Source organism: Panthera leo, chromosome F3 (assembly GCF_018350215.1).
Source record: "Panthera leo isolate Ple1 chromosome F3, P.leo_Ple1_pat1.1, whole genome shotgun sequence".
Classification (NCBI taxonomy): Eukaryota; Metazoa; Chordata; class Mammalia; order Carnivora; family Felidae; genus Panthera; species Panthera leo.
This window is the reverse complement of record NC_056696.1, coordinates 19942464-19959498: the sequence shown is the minus strand read 5'-3', so window position 1 is coordinate 19959498 and position 17035 is coordinate 19942464. Positions and strand designations below refer to the sequence as shown.

Below are 17035 nucleotides of genomic sequence, written 5' to 3'. Positions count from 1 at the left end.
GTAAGCGCTCGCTAGATTTCTCTAAATTTTGCAATATGAGGTGTGTAAGTCATGTGTTTAAAACAGTATCCAAAAACCTCACAGAAGCAGTTATGAAATATTTTGTTTTACTGGCAATGGGACAAAAAATAATTGGGCATTAAATCAAGGAAATGGGGAAAAGGGAGCTGCAAATCAAGGAAAATGGTGGAAAATTAGGTCTTAGTGGAAAGAAATGTGTACATATGAACTGCCTGATGCTTCAGGGAAAGAAATATGGTACTGTAAATCTCCTCTTTAACCCTTTAAACTCAAGGGCTGAGTTGTTCCTGCCTGCCTGCCAGTGTCTGGGGAGCCAGCCACTCTTGGGGGGGGGGGGGAGAATTGGCTTCTCCCTGTCCCCTATTGTCAGAAATGGGGTGTAATGATTTAGACACAGCTCCTGTTTGAAACAGGAGTTAGAGATCCATGCTGTGATCATATTCCTAGGACTATCACAACATCCTCCTTCCTCTTGCCTCCAACTGGTGGAGGGGGGCTTCCTTCTGATGGCAGCCTGGACCCAGGGAGGAGACACTGCAAAGCCTTTCACTGGAGGGCACTAGGGCCCTGCCGATATGCCACCTGGCTTCTTTAAATCCCGCTGAAAGCATGCGTTATTATTTGTCTACTATATACATAATTTCTATAAATTATATATTAAAAAATAAATAATAAACACCTTTTTAATTGCATATCCCCTTTTTCTCTTGTCAATTAAAGTGAACTTGCAAAGCTGCTTAACACAAAAAAGCTACACAGACATCAACTCTTGTTAGATGCCGTACAAGCTGTTATACTGATTTTCCCATAGCTGCGAGGATTAATCACAGATAATCATCACAAAAGGATCACACCCATATAAATAATATAAAAATAGCAAAATGCCCAAAGTGGAACTACTGAGAAAGAAGAAAATCACTTAAAAATGGATAGCTCTGAGTTACCACTTAGGGGCGAAGAAGAGGACAAGGACAGGGGTCAGTGCTTGCTTTTGAAAGAGCCCGGATCTTGTCCATTTGATTAGGGACTTTGGACCAGAAAAGTGGCTGAGTGACTGGCCCTGGGATGCAAGCAGGCTTTTAATCCCTTGGCCTTGATGATATTAATTTGTCAGAGAGCAGCCTTTAACTCCTGTTGCCTACATGTGAAATAAGTCATGAAACTTCGTAGAGACAGGGAATGTGCACAGCTGGGAGAAATGATTCAAAGCTTCAGCAGAGTAGGTTAGACATGAGGGAGAACTTGTTTAGAGAAGGCCAAATGGTGACTTGATGGCAGAGGAAAGAATGGAGTTCCCGTGCCCAGAAATGTCTAAAATGAAAGTCAGTTCCCTCACATGACTTAGGCTGGGTCTGGGCTGGTAGATGGACAAGATGGCACCTGGGAATCCCCATCAGCTTAAGTTCTGTTATGTCTTAATTTGGGGAGGTCATTGAAAGGGTGTGACCTCTGGCTGACCCATGAGATGGACCCCAACACTCAGAGGCCCCTCACCCCCTCCCTGTCCTTTGAATGTGGGTCCCATTTGCCTTTCCGATTCTCAAGGACAGAGCCCTGAGATGGTGATGTGATGTTAGGATCATCTGAATGGTGTGTGTGGTCGAACCCAGTTAAGGCCTCCATATGAACTGTGAAGATATGCAGGCAGTTGTGGAGATCTACTCATCTTGAGGTCCCCAGAGGCAAGCTTCTTATGTAAGTTCTCTTTGTGTATTAAACCTGCCATCTGCCAACCTACAGTGGCCGCCTCTTTCCTCCTTGCTCAGGCCCTCTGAGTACAGGGGCTGGTTCCAGATTACACGCTCTGAGTACAGGGGCTCATTTCAAGAGTACACCTGCCTGGGATGCTCCCAAGTTTCCAAACTAATACTTGTGTCTTTTCAGGGCATGTGGCAGCACTTAGACTAAGTCCACATACAAGTTCATTAAAGAAACAGCTGTGGCATACTGCCCTCGACTGGTACTCTGTGGCAGGTAGAAACCCACATGGCTGTCTGTGATGTGATGGTCCCAGTGAAAGGAGGGTAAGCATGATCGCCTGCAGGAAGGGAGAAGAGGTAGGAGCAGGATAGAACCCTTCTCCATGCTCACCGTGGGGCTTCAACACAAGGGACTAGTGTGCGTGATCTCCAGTGCTGGGAACCAGCAGGAGGCCTGACACGTTGGGGCCATATCCCAGCCTGAAGAAATTCCTATAAAATTCCAGAGAAGGGCTTCATTCACCCTCATCTTTGCTTGAGACCCCCTCCTGCTGCAGATGCCCACCTGTTTTAGCAGGGAGCACATTACATGCTTTACTTTAGGGATACCTGGCTTAATCATATGGAGACTCTTTTTTTTTTTTTTAATTTTTTTTTAACGTTTATTTATTTTTGAGACAGAGACAGAGCATGAACGGGGGAGGTTCAGAGAGAGGGAGACACAGAATCTGAAACAGGCTCCAGGCTCCGAGCTGTCAGCCCAGAGCCCGACGCGGGGCTCGAACTCACGGACCGCGAGATCATGACCTGAGCCGAAGTCGGCCGCTCAACCGACTGAGCCACCCAAGCTCCCCTGGAGACTCTTAATCTGTATCACATACAAGATTATCCTCATTCCTTTTTGAGTGGGACACACGAGGAACAAGGATATATGGCACAGGGGTTGATAAGAAGAGGTATTCATCTTTCATTTTTTTTATTAAAAATTTTTTCTAATGTTTATTTTTGAGAGAGAGAGCGAGAGAGAGCACAGACAGGGGAGGGAGAGAGAGAAAGAGAGACACAGAATCTGAAGCATGCTCCAAGCTCTGAGCTGTCCAGCACATGGGGCTGGAACCCACAAACTGTGAGATTGTGACCTGAGCTGAAGTCGGCCACTTAATGGACCAAGCCACCCAGGCGACCTTGACTTCAAGGTTTTACAAAGCGATGGGAGTTTGAAGTCATTTTTTTAAAAAAAAAGTTTATTTATTTATGTTGAGAGAGAGGTGGGGGGAAGAGCAGAGAGAGAGAGAGAGAGGGAGAGAGAGAGAAAGAGTAGAGGGAGGGGCAGAGAGAGAGAGAGAGAGAGAGAATCCCAAGTAGGCTCAGAGCTGTCAGTGCAGAGCTGGGTGTAGGCTCAAACTCACGAACCATGAGGTCACTACCTGAGCCGAAACCAAGAGTAGGACACTTAACTAACTGAGCCACCTGGGCACCCCTGAAGTCATTTTTGAAGCTAGAAAGGGCAGGGAAGAGGGCCTGGGAGCAAGGGAGCATCATATGTGGGGAGTGAAGATATTGACATAATTATGCCATCTTAGAACCAGGCGCCGTGAGACAGGACCGGCAGGCTAAAACTCACGGCTGCCGGTTTGAATATTGCTGCACTGGTGTTTGAGGCTGTCGTGTGCCTTCTCTGTGTGGAGCAAAATGAGAAGAAGCTCAGGTGAGATCTCCACAGGTAAGAGCCAGTGAGGTCTGAAATGCTGCCCTTCCGATCACTGGCACGAACTCGGCTTGTACTCAGGCCAGACTGGCTCAACGTTGGACTGTACAAGGCTGGCAAAGCAGCATCTTCGTCAACACTTACAAGTTAAATTTTAAAAAGAAGAAACTTTGCCCCTGCATCTTGTTTTCTGACAACCTGTATGGCTGGTCTTCCAGCATCTGGATATAGAGCTTTACCAGCGGCCTGTGTTGGGATTCGCTGATGCGCTGAGCCCTAGGCTGTCTCCCAGAGACCCCCGTGATCACCTGGTGCTCCCAAAAGCCGAGACTGGGTGTCTCTTCTCAAGCTGTCCTGCATGTTGCTTTCTGTTTTAACCTTCAGGTAGTTTTTCCCTTCCTCCTTCTAATTTCTTGATTTGCTTTGCTTTGGAATCATGTGGTTGTCAGTCCTGAAGACGGCGAGACAAGGCATCTGCAGGCTAATGAACAGCTGCGGGAAGATAATTAATGCTCTCCCACCTTCCTTGCAGCCTTTACCACCTCACCACGACAAAGCCTGCAACATCTGTGCTTCCAAGCAGCCGAGCTGTAAAACACCCTTCCCTGCTCCTCACAAAACAACCATCAGGTGGGCCGGCGCCCACGTTAAGGGCAAAACTTACAAAATGCTACAAAAGATGAGCTGTGTTACTCCCGAGTCACAGATGTTGAGTCTTTCTGTGAGAGGACTGTAGAGAACTTGGTTTGGGATGGGCCTGGTTCTGGTGTGGTGTGGATGGGGAGGTAAGTGGGAGGGTGGGGGGAATAGCTTCTTTCAGGGAAGGTTGCTGAACCTGCAAACTTTTGAGCCGGTCAGGAACTGCTTTGACAGTCACTAGAGGAGAAGGCAGGGTCATCTCAGACTTCTTAGTGTCTTATCCAGGGGCAATATTGAAAACAACGAATGGAATAGCACAGACACCATCCAGAGCAGACTTTAGTGGTGAGCACTTGGCCACTGTGGTGTGTTCCAGCTGCATATCAGCCCTGTGCTCACATTCCACGATCCTGCTTCCTTTAAGTGTAATAACATTTACTGAGTACCTTTTTAAAAAATGTTTATTTATATTTATTTTTTTTTTAATTTTTTTAACGTTTATTTATTTTTGATACAGAGAGAGACAGAGCATGAACAGGGGAGGGGCAGAGAGAGAGGGAGACACAGAATCTGAAACAGGCCCCAGGCTCTGAGCTGTCAGCACAGAGCCTGACACGGGGCTCGAACCCACGGACCGTGAGATCATGACCTGAGCCGAAGTCGGACGCTTAACCGACCAAGCCACCCAGGCGCCCCAGAAATGTTTGTTTATATTTAGAGAGAGAGAGAGAGAGCGGGGGAGAGAGAGAGGGAAGGAGAGAATCCCAAGCAGACTCTGTGCTGTCAGCACAGAACCCCATGTGAGGCTCGATCCCACAGACTGTGAGATTGCAATCTGAGCTGAAATGAAGAGTCAGATGCTTAACTGACTGAGCCACCCAGGCGCCCCCTGAGTACCTTTTTTGTGCCAGAAATGGTTTTAGGTGCGTTTGATAATTTTGCACATGAAAGGTATGACCAAAATTGCTTTAACAATAATGTTAATTTTGTTTCCTGGTTTATGAGTGCTAATTTGCTTGTGTAAGACCTTAGCCCCAGCTGCATTTTCAGGATCGCAGCCTGTTTGAAGTCTTAACCATCACCACCCTCCATCTAGGTATTTCTGGGCATTTGCAGGAGGCATCTCATCATTGATCGTTAATGGGCCTTTCATATTCTCCTAGTTCTGGCTCCTTATGGTGTCCTTAACCCACAAGACACTGTAAGAGGGTACCCCGTGGCTGGTACCCTCCATGGGAAATTACTTTCCTGACTGGGGTGCTGTCTTCTGATACTCTTACCTGCAAACTCTCCTGACATTACTATGCTAATAAAGTACATCAGGGTTGCACTTTGTCCTCTATGCCCTAGTGTGTCATGACTGTGCCTGAAGTATTACAAGTATTCCTATGAAAGCAGTGCCTTCGCTTCTGCTTGTGGGCCTGGCCACTATTAAGCAAAGCCCAACTGGAAATCTTACACCTAGGATCTTACTTCCTTATGTTCCTTATCTCTCCATAGCTGGAGCCCCAACTCTCTCTCCTTGTAGGCCATGTTCTCCCCATGCAAGCAAGTATCTGACATGAGGGCTGTGGGTGTCTCTGGCCCCACGCAGGCCCTTTGTGGCCTGTGTGGTTACAATCACCTAGCATCAAGTAATTCAACTAATGTCAAGTCTCAAATTGCCTTGCCCAGGGGATATTTACTGGTGTGGCTCAGTAAATGATGTGGCATTATGCAAATGTGGTCCAAATAAGTTTGAATAGGAGCAGGGAGACTCTTTCTACCAAACAGACTTTAAAATCATTGTCAGCTCAGAGGAATATGGAGGCTTCCCAGACAACCTACTGGTCAGAGCCATGGCAATGGAGCACAGCATGGGAATTTGGTGCTGTAGGGTTATAGAGGCACAGCCAGAATTTTGCAGAGAAGAGGAGAGCAGCACCTTTCTAGAAATTAACTGAAGTCAATTCTTAAAATATTATTTGTTGGCCAAGCGGCTAAGACAAAATTCACACTACAGTTCAACCTTGACGAAGCCATAAAGGCAGAACCATGTGGGGCCAGGAGAAGAGAGCCCAGGCCCAGGATAGTTGCTGCTCACTGTTCATCGCTGTTCTTCAGAGAGGAGGCATCAGAGGAGGATATCAGAAGTCTTTGCCTCTCTTTATAAATTCTCAATAAGTCCTTTTGTAAAAATATCCTTAATAAATTTCCATGTTAAAAAACTCTTTTGGGGCATCTGGGTAGCTCAGTTAAGTGTCTGACTCTTGATTTCACCTCTGGTCATGATCTCACGATTCCTGAGATCGAGCCCCATGTCAGGCTGTGAGCTGACAGCACAGAGCCTGCTTGGGGTTCTTTCTCCCTTTCTCCCTGCCCCTCTCCCAACTCGTTCTCTCTCTTTCTCTCAAAATAAATAAACACTAAAAAAACAAACAAACAAAAAAACCACAAAACTCTTTTGAGTGTTGTTAAAATTCAGATATCTGACCAGAGAAGACACTATGCAACTAATAGAGTTTAGTCTCTGGTGCCTAGACTTTGCAAAACCATTATCTATTAAAAAAGTTTAATTCTTTCTGAATGTACTGAAGGGGAGCAGATTTGTCTACCCCAAGATATACCTCTCTGGCATAGCGATTATTATAAACTGGTTATTGTTAAGAAAAAAAACCTCTGAAACTGGTTTTTGTAAGAGATAGTTACATTTAAAAAATGAAATCTCCACTTACAATGGTGTCTCTCTCGCTGTATCAGGAAGAGGAGGCCGACTCAATCTCTAGAAGCTCTTATCAAAGGAGAAGGCAACAACTTAAATATGCATAACAACAATGTCCTTGTTTACTGTGCTCTTCCTGCTCACCTCCCATAACTGACTTTCCGCCTCCAACATCTTCTTTTCTTTTTAGCTGATTGTGGTATTTAACGGGATAGTTTCAGCCATTTGGGGAGTTAGTTTTTTTGGCTCTCTAGGAGGTATACATGTTATTAAACTTTTGCTTTTTTTCTCCTGTTGATCTGGCTTGTGTTGTTTTAATTATTGGACCATCCAAAGAACTTAGAAGGGTAGAGAATTTTTTTCTCCCCAATAGTGTCAAGTAATATTACTCTTCATTATCTTCATTATTTAACTTTCTTCCTTCTTTTTTTTCCCCTTGATCTATGGGTTCCATTCAGCTTGAGTCTGGCAAATGAACTCTTCATGATAATTGGCTCCAGAGAAAATGGAATGAAAGGCAAGCCCTGGCCCTCAAGCTGCTCATTGTCTAGTGGGAGAAGTGGACAAGTAAACAGTATAGGATGTGATTATACAGAAATACACTAGATGCAGTAAGAACATATGGAAGAGATGCCAAAACCAGATTTGGCAGGGGAGTGTTAGGGGTTAGGTTAAGGAAGACTTCAGAATGGAGGTGACTCCAGGGGTGGGCTCAGTAAGTATGAGTTAGATGAAAGGGATTCTCTGAATGAACAACATATACAAAAGAATGAAGCCTTGGAGAGCACAGTGATCAAAGAATTGTTATTAATTTACTACAGTTCAAAATTTTGATGTGAGTGTATCAGGGTTGAGTTATGAAACTTGGAGAGAGCCTTGTAAGTGAAGGATTTCATGTTAAGGAGACCATGGTTTGTTCAAAAAAAAAACCAGGATACCACTGATCGATTTTAAGCAGGGGTTGACATGGTTAGAGTTGCTTTTTAGAATGCTCACTGCTCACATAGGCTCCAAGTTTAGTAGTAGCTGATGTGGGAAACAAAGGCAGAAGGAAACAGCAGACAGAATTAAATGTCCTTATAACCTGCAGCCCATTGGCAAATACTTGAGGCAGGCAGAATACTTGAGGCAGGCTGAATAAAATGTTTCTCCAGGAACTCCCTACTGTCTTAATGCTTTGCTAGAGGGAAAAACAACCTTAGCTTGACAATAGCTAGGCCTCCAGTATCTTATGAGTCTTCTTTAGCATATGAAAATCTTTTTGGAAACTTCCCCTTGACTATACCTCCCCCAACTCCCAAGTAAATAACGAGTCCGGAGGTGGATTTTCCTGCCTGTGGGTCTTGTCCCTGTGTTTTCATAAAGTCATCTTTTTGACACCAAAGACGTCTCAAGAATTCTTTCTTGGTCATTGTTTCCGGACCCTCACCACTACAAAAAACCTCATCAGTAGCTGCATCATTCAGTATTAGTTAGAGCTCAGACAGAACTCTGTTGGAGACTAAAATGAGTAGTTGCATTTCCTAGTTTCTCCATAGTTTTTCAAAACCCACAGAAGAGTAACACTGTACCATTTGTTGGAGCCATGAAGCCTACAGGATGGACACGTGAGAGGCCTTGATTGACCATTCTCAGTTTAAATGTTTAGACCAGCTCCAGCATGGAGAACTTTTAAGGTGCCCATTTCTGACAAAGTTAAGGATTGAAGAATAATGTCAAAGAGCCTCAATTCCTTGTCCTTAGAGAGCTGTCTTGGTCTTGGCTGAGGACAATATGTTGACATGGACTGGAGTTATCATTACGAGTGAAAAGATCAGGAAGCTGCTGGTTGGCTTAAGGAAGCTTCACTGGTTGGTCAGATAATACTGTTCTCAGCCATATGGACTTTAAGAGTTTTTATTATCCAGCACACCGTTATTTGGACAGAAATAATACTTTTTTTTTCCCCCTGCACTGTTATTTCTGAAAATGTGATGTACTCCTTCATTGCTCTACCTGCCTGGAAGATGTATTTCTAAAGTCAGGCAGAAGAAAAGTGGATGCCTGCTATTCACAATGCAATTACCATGACAAGTATTTCTAATTGCCACTTCCCTTCCTCCAAGCCATCTTTTCTCCAGACATTGTGGATTGCTGGTAATCTTGGGTTATTATCACCCTGAGCTGCTAACCTGAGTCTTGACAGTCCTCCTGGAGACCAATGTCAGAAATAATTACAGCTGAAGAGAGGTGATTCTTCCTTCGTTATTAGCAGTTGCTGGTGTTGGTGTCTAACATTGATTAGCAGTTTGAAGCAACGCATTCTTTGGGCTCCAACACCACATTTTGTTTCTTCTTCTGTGCCTTAGAGGACAGCATACATTGTTTTTCATTTCCTACCCTCCCTTTGCCCTTTGTGTCCGTCTGTGTGTCTTGAGAAGGTTCCTTTCATGCTCTAGTGATTTATTTACTTCTAATGTTATTCCCTCTTTCTTGTTTTTCAAACAATTTGCTGGTTGTATTGGTGAAGTAGAGAGAATTCGCCTCTTGGGATTGGATGCTGTGTGTGGTTGAGAGAGTTTTCCAAGAGCTGAGATGGCCATTTAGCACCCAGTAACCTAGGTCTTCAGCAACACAAGTAGGAGAAGACAGAGATGAGGCTGATTTGAACAGGAAGTAGAGGCAGGCAGGGGTGCTGCTTGCACAGATGCCTGATTCCAAGAAACCCACTTCTTTTCTTTTATACAACCTCTTACCCTGCTCATTAGCTGTTGGGAGACTGGGATTGCCATGGGGAGTGGGGGTGTGAGAGAAGTTTATAACTGTAGCTCTGGGAGGGGTTTGCTCAGCAGTTGTTTTTGTCTGCTCTGGATGGTGAGTGAAGGCATGTACCCTGCTCAACAGCTCATCATTAAATGTCACCCTGTTCTGATGGGGCTCTTACATATGGTTGTAGAAAGTCAAAAGAACTTCAGGAAGGCAGTATGAACATAGGGAAATTCCTTCTCGAAATTCCAGTTCTTCCTTCTTTCCTTCTTGAATGAGCTGGGCAGGAAAATGTCATTAAATAGGAAATGGTCTTCTTTCCTGGTCTGTTCATTCTTCTCAGGATTCACCAAAAGCCAGAATCATAGTGCTCAAGTGTATTTTAGGTGTTTTGTGCTATAATGTGATTGCTGTGATTTATTGAGATTCTTCCATATTTTAGTCCTTGGATAGACACAACTTCCTTGACTGTGGCTCTAACTCTTTGAAAAGGCAACTGCCCTAGAGGTCCCCTGGTAATTGGATTTGTTATACCATGGGGTTGGATGGCCACTGGAAGCCCAAGTGGCTGTCTCAGTGTGAATTTATTTGCTCATTTATACATCCATTCAACAAACGTTTATGAAAATAGTGCGTCATACTGGGTGATAGTCTAGGCATTACTGGTATTTATTGATAATCTATTATGTTTCAGGAGCCTGCACACATGTTGACGGAGTGGCCGTGTTGCACAGAGGTTACTAACATGAGCTTTGAACTCAAACAGATCTGTTTGAAGTCCCAGTTCCATCAGTTGGTATGTGTGTGATGTTAGACATGTCCACTATCTTTTCCAAGCCTCAACACACTTATCTATGAAATGGTGGTCATATTAATTCCTATTTGGAGAGGCTGCTGATAGAAATAAATGATTTGATGCATATTAAGTGTTTGTAATGCCTGGAGCATCATACATTTATGTTATCTGGTTTCATTTAATCTTAAGAGCCTGAAGAGTAGGTATGATTACGCTGCCATTCTACATAGAGAACCCAGTATTACAGAGTTAGGGGAATTTGTATCCTAGACTTTTAGAACATTAAATCACTATGTCCATACTTACTGCTTTATAGTGGAAACAGCTGAGGGCAAGAGAAGCCATGGACTTGGGTCCTCTGACTCCCAGGCGAGGTCTCCTTTGTTACTCAATGTTTCCCCTCACTTGCTTTACAATCTCCATAGCCATTTACAAGGAAACTCTGAACTGTCTGCAAATGTCTGTCTGACCACTACTGTTAGCATCGGCCTACCCTTATTTGAAGGTTGACTGCACAGTTTATATTTTCCAGACCATTTTCATCTCCTCTCTCTGTGCTCTTTGGGCCTTTCCATCCTCATTAACACCTCTACCAGAAAGGAAATGTAAAAGGAAATAAAACTTAAGCCACTCAGTTTTGCTCCTTATTAGCAGCTCTTTTTAAAAGATTTGGCGGATGGGGAGGCTGACTTTTAGCTACAGTGGGGTTTTTTGATTATAGTAATGGATTTAAATTAGCTGGGCTACCTTTCTTGCTGTTACCATGGATAGATGAGAGTCGATTGTCTGAGCCCCAGTGGGCCTGTGGCCACAGAGACCCCTGTCAGCCCAGCCAGCAGCTCTGGCCCTTCAGGCTTGCTGCCCTCCCTGCTGCGCCTCCTTTACAGACCCTCCACTAGGGGCTCCTCATTCCATATTAGAAACAGACCTCTCTAAGGTCACTGTGCCCTTGGCCATGTTAGTTAGGACCGGCACATTGTGAGAGGAGCCCCCGGATTTGTGCAAGGTGGTGGCCCTGAGCTGACCTGAATTGGCAAAACACAAAGCTGGAAATCAGAACATGTCAGACATTTCCTTTCATTCCTGTTATGTTTTAAAACCTAGCTCCTTTTCGAGTTACACTTCACTCTTCCTTGGAGAGTGCCCTATTTCCTTTGCCAGCAGGTCCTTAGGGCCTCCCTGCTGCTTGTTACCTGGATTTCATTTGGCCAAGGGCTGGGAGGGGCGGCCTGGCAGCCAAGCTTCTGTTAACCTTGCCAAGCAGACCTCCTTCTGTCAGGTTTTTATCCTGGGAGTGTCAGGAGGATACAGTCCCCAAATGATTGTGCTCTTTTGGCCTACTCCACTTCTTAATTCTTCTGCCCGGTTTAGCATAGACCTTCGACACCTCCTCTTGTCTTTTATTACCTAAAGGCTTTCTCTGTGATTTCCTGCAGCCAAGTATGGGCTGGATTTTAATGGTGGATGTGATATTGAGCAGCCACTTGGGAACTAGGGATGGCCACTAAATGGCCTCAATTTCCCTATTTGTAAAAGCATAGGGCTCTTCTAAAAGACACCTATGGTCCCTTGGCACTAACTTTCTATGACTCTGTAAATACTTGTTTCAGGAAGTTTCTCTTCAGATTTGTGGAACCGAAACAATATATAGGCAGGAAATCAGGCAACTGGTATGTAGGCTAATATTTTCATTAATCGTATGATTTCAAATTCTGTATCTCATTTTTTTCCTCATAGAGTCTTCTGTTAAAAGTCTTAGCAGTATTGTAAGAAGAAATGGGATGCCATCGGTGGAAACACTTTTGAGTGTTTCATGAAATAATAAGAACATTATTATTATAAATCTAAGCTATAATTACAAGTATTTTAAGATTTCTCTGATGTAACAAAAGAGTAGTTTCTTTGTTTTTAGAGTCTCTAGGAAATGCTCCACCAGAATTTAGGGATACTTTTTTCATGGTGTATATTTAGAGTTATAAATGATTGTTTTTGTAATTAAAAGGTTTTATGAAATGTTTGATAATTTTTGGCAAAATTAAAAATGGTTTCTTATTTATAGGTAAGGAGATCTAACTCAGGAAATGTTATGTCCCAGAGGAGAAAATACCAGCCTGGATCCTGGGTTCAAGTCCCAGCTCTGTCATAATTAGACTAGAAGCCCCTTAAGGGCAGGGCTCTCTTTCCCCAGCACCCAGGATGGCACCTAGACCGAATCCCTGCTGCCTGAGGTACTCATAAATATAATAAATACCTAATAATAATAATTAAAAGAAAGTATAATACATAAAATAATAAAAATAAATAACTGGGTGACCTTGGGCACCTTGGTTAAATTTCCCAGGTCTAATTTCATTAACTCAGAAAATTCAGGGGTAGCAAGAGCACACTGTATACACTGTGTATTAGTTATCTTGCCAATGAATTTTACATATATAAAAAACTATATATTATATATTAATACATATGTAACTATATAACATGTATATAGTATATATAGTGTGTGTGTATATATATATATATATATATATATATAAAACTTCCATGGATTTCCTCTTTTTGTCCTGTTTATTTCTGCATCACTATCCTCCATCACCACCAGGTAGAGTTCATCCTGCTGAAAAGGCCTGGGCCTTCCTTTCTTTGTAAATCCTCTGCAAACAACCACTTGTGACTGGGGTCCAAGATGCTGTAGGTACAGCAGTCCTGCTTATCTGCTGTTTCTCTTTCGTGGTTTCAGTTACTCACCTTCAACTGAGGTATGGAAGCAGATGATCCTCCCTCGGTGAATTGTCAGAAGGTCCATAGCAGCCTACCTAGGTCACAAGGTCTGGGTCATTCACCTGACTTTATCTCATCCTGCAGGCATTTTATCATCTCACATCATCACCAGAAGGGTGAGTGCAGTACAGAGATTTTGAGAGAGAGACAAAGAGAAACCACATTCACATGACTTTTATTATAGCGTATTGTTCTAATTGTTCTTATTTAGTGTTATTGTTGTCAATCTCTTACCATACCTAACTTAGAAATTAAACTTTATTATAGGTGTGTACATACAAGGAAAAACATAGTATATATAGGGTTTAATACCATCTGTGTTTGGAGCATCCAGTGGGCATCCTGGAATGTGTTCCCCATGGATAAGTTGGCGGGGGGGGGGGGACTACTGTATACAGAATATTTAAGAAGCTTCTGTGAACACAGCTGGCCTTAGTGGGGATATATAACCTGGCAGGATCTGATTTGCATGTCCATTTCCCCCCAACCCTCCCTTTCTCTTCAAAGAAATTTGAGTTCTTTTATTCTGGCCCTGGCTCCCACAGGGATTTGGAACCGAATAACATATTTAATAATTTCAGAAAGAGAGAATTTGGGAGCTGGGGGATGAGAGAGGCAAGTTGGTCGTCAGAAATGGAGCTTGTGGGGTTGAGCCTTGGGGAGAAAAAGAACACTGCTGTCTGTGTTTGGGGAGGAAGAAAAGAGTAGGGAGGAGGGAAGGGAAGGAGGGAGATAGGGAGTGAAGGCTGGGGATGTGGATGGGGGTGGGAGCATCAGGGGCTCAGAGCTGGCTGGATCTAGCTACTCCTCCATGGAGTTCCTGGGAGAGAGGCCTGGAGCCTATACCCTGTGAATTGGGGAAGGGGGTTGAAGACCCTCTGGTGAGCAGTGAGGGTCCTGCAGGGTGATGAGGGGGACCATGAGTGTTATAAGTGGAACCCATGGCTTTTCCTATCAGGAGCATTTGATTTACTCCGTGACTCAAGAACCATAAATGTACTGGAAAAAGAAGTTAACAAACAGGTCCCTCTCTTCAATTCTGTGAGACAGCCATGCTGTATAAGCTTAACAGATATATTTTAAACTCTGCTGGGTTTCTGATTATAAAAGTCATGCTTGTTCATTGTAGAAAATACAAAGTGCATCTAGAAGAAAATAAAAATCACCTAGAACTCTCCTTCTGAGAGATGACCACTGTTAACATTCTGGTGTGGAGCTGTGCAGTTCACACACATGCTTCTAACAGACAGGATTATGACACCTGTGTCATTTTGTAGCTTGCTTTTTTTACTTCACAGTAAGTTCTGAACTTTTTTATAGGTCTTCAATATTTGCTTTCAACATAATTTTTTAAAAGTTTATTTATCTTTGAGAGAGAGAGAGAGACAGAGAGAGAGAATCCCAACCAGGCTCCATGCTGTCAGCATGGAGTCCAATGTGGGGCTCGATCCCACAAACCCTGAGATCATGACCTGAGCCGAAATCAAGAGTCGGATGCTTACCTGACTGAGCCACCCAGGTGCTCCTGCTTTCAACATAATTTTTAATATATACCCTTCACTCTTAGCTGGTTGGTTCTTCATGGCTGTCGATGCCACTGACAAGCTTGGGGGCAGATAGGAGTTCAACAGCTCTGCTCTTCTCCGTGTGGAAACTACCTCCCTAGGCTTTGTCCCACCTCAGAGCTTGAAGAGCTCTGTTCCTTGTCAAGGCAAGTCATTGTTCTTGATTGTATTCCTGCCAAGAAACATGCCTGCACTGGCCTCCACCCCACACTGTTTCCTGTCCATGGGCGTGCCCCTTAGTTCATGCCTCTTAATTCCACCCACTTAGTAGATGTCAGAAGAGAGCTCTCAGTTATTTTCTCCCCTCTGGTGTCTCTCCTCCAACCTGTATTACATGTTATTGGCATATTAGTCATATTAAGTAACAGCCATGAACTCTCACTCCTCTCCTCAAAAACATTTAGTGTCTCCCTACTGCTTACCGTCTCAAGCCCAGACACCCTAGGCTGGCATGCAGGGACTCCCTCTCTCATGTATGGCCTCATTTCTCACACAAGGGAGGAAATTTTGGTGCTTCTCTGTCTTTTAACCAAATCCAGTTAGTCACAATCTCCTGTTGAATGTACCTTGTAGGTATGATTGGCCCTTCTGTCCACCTTCTTTGCTCCGGCCTTAGCTCACACCCTCATAATTACTGAATTATAAGAGACCTGTCCCTGGCTTTCCTGCCTCCAGTCCTTCCCCCTCTACATTGCTCTTCACACTGCACACAGAATGCTCTTCTGAAGTGAAATACGACCATTGTACATTCCCTTAAAATGTGTAATGGCTTCTCATAGAATTTGGAAAAAGCCCTAATTTCTTAGCATAACCTAATAAAGGCTCTTCCTGATGGGGACCCTGCCTCATGTCCCTTTACTACTTCCTTGATGTTGGGCTTAAATCGCAGGAAGTGTCTCCAGTCCCTGTGTAACCCTGAGGCATTCTCCAGTCCCCTTCATACTGCCCCACCCCTCTTTTGTCTTCCCTGCCCTCCTTCTGAGATTCTGCCCCTGCCCCTGGGTTAAATGGCTATCTTAAGTACTTCTGCGGCAACTTGTTCTCCCTTTATTCTAGCTTCAGTCACATTGCTCTGAAGTTGTCCCTTGTCTGTGAAGTAAGGAAACTTAGGATCTTTGAGGGCAAAGATGGTGTTGAATTTGTCTTAGTATTTTCCCAACACTCGGTACAGGGGATACAGCATTGTGTATTCAATCAGTTTTGGTTTATGGATGAATGGGTGAGTCCTAATATTTTGCAGGAATGTATCAAGCATTCAGACACAGAGAATTGGCAGTGGGTACTTATGGTTCCTCGTTGGCAATACAGGCAAAAGGACAATTGAATCTAACATGCAACTCCCATGATTGCTCTCAGTCTTCATCCTTATGTCTGTGCTTGAGGCTGTTGATATATGTTCTCTTTCTGGGCTTTTTATGTTCGGGGTTTCTTTAGGTGTTTGCGTATGCTTTGTGGCTGGGGCACGGTGCAGTTCGCTGTGATCCCAGAAGGGAGAACCCATGCCTAGGAGCCTGAGTGGGGTCATCACTAGCCCAGGACCACTTTGATCTTTGCCTGTGATTTGAGTGCTGTGTTCCTGGGATGTGACAAGCCTAGGGTCCTCCTACTCTATCACCATCTTCTCTCCAAAATCCACCCATGATTTACTAGTAATGATGACAGTGATGATGAAAAACATAAAAAAAAGTTTTATTTTTATCAAGTCCAGGCTGAGGATGTGAGTGATACCTTTATTCTATACTGGTCACAGGGTACTTCCCTCATCCATAATAAGCTTGGTGTGTCCCTGGTCCAAATCGCTAAACATTATCACAGTTGGCTTCTAAGAATCCCCCATGCTTTCATTCTTGGCTCATGCCAGGGAAACATTCAGATCAGGTTGCCCTTCCTTTTAACACTCTCTAGTAGTTTCCAGCTGCGTTTGGATCTGAGGTCTCTGTAATGACCTATGAGTTCTTGCCATGATCTGGATCCTGTTCTCCATTCCAGACGCATCCCACATCCCTTTCTTCCTTAATCACCCCATTCCAGCCAGGCCAGAACTTCTTCCAGCTTCTTCCTTCAGTTTCTGATCTCTTTCCCACTTGAGTATCTCCTTTATGCTGTTCTCTCTACCTAGGATTCCCTCCCTCTGCTTTTTGCACAACTGATTGCTTCTCTCATTTCAAGTCTCAGCATGCAGTACCCTGACCACTTTCACTAGTGGGTCCTCCACTATATTCTATCACTGGATGCTTTGCATTGTCTTCATAGCGTTTCTTACCAGCTGTAATAATTATGAATTTATCTTTTGGTTCATTGCTACTCTTCAAATTTTAGGTCTAGCACTTACTGGCTGAATGACCTTGGGCAAATTATATAACCAACTTTCACCCACATCAC

General features: G+C 43.9%; 1 protein-coding gene across 1 annotated transcript in view; it reads left to right on the top strand.

Moving 5' to 3' along the window:
- Nucleotides 1-1911: 1911 nt before the first annotated feature.
- The window catches only part of LOC122211995, a 500798-nt gene continuing 485674 nt past the window's right edge, over nucleotides 1912-17035 (top strand). Inside the window, exon 1 of the mRNA XM_042925590.1 lies at nucleotides 1912-2045. The gene's annotated coding sequence lies outside the window, so the exon portion shown is untranslated. The remainder of the gene's footprint in view (nucleotides 2046-17035) is intronic.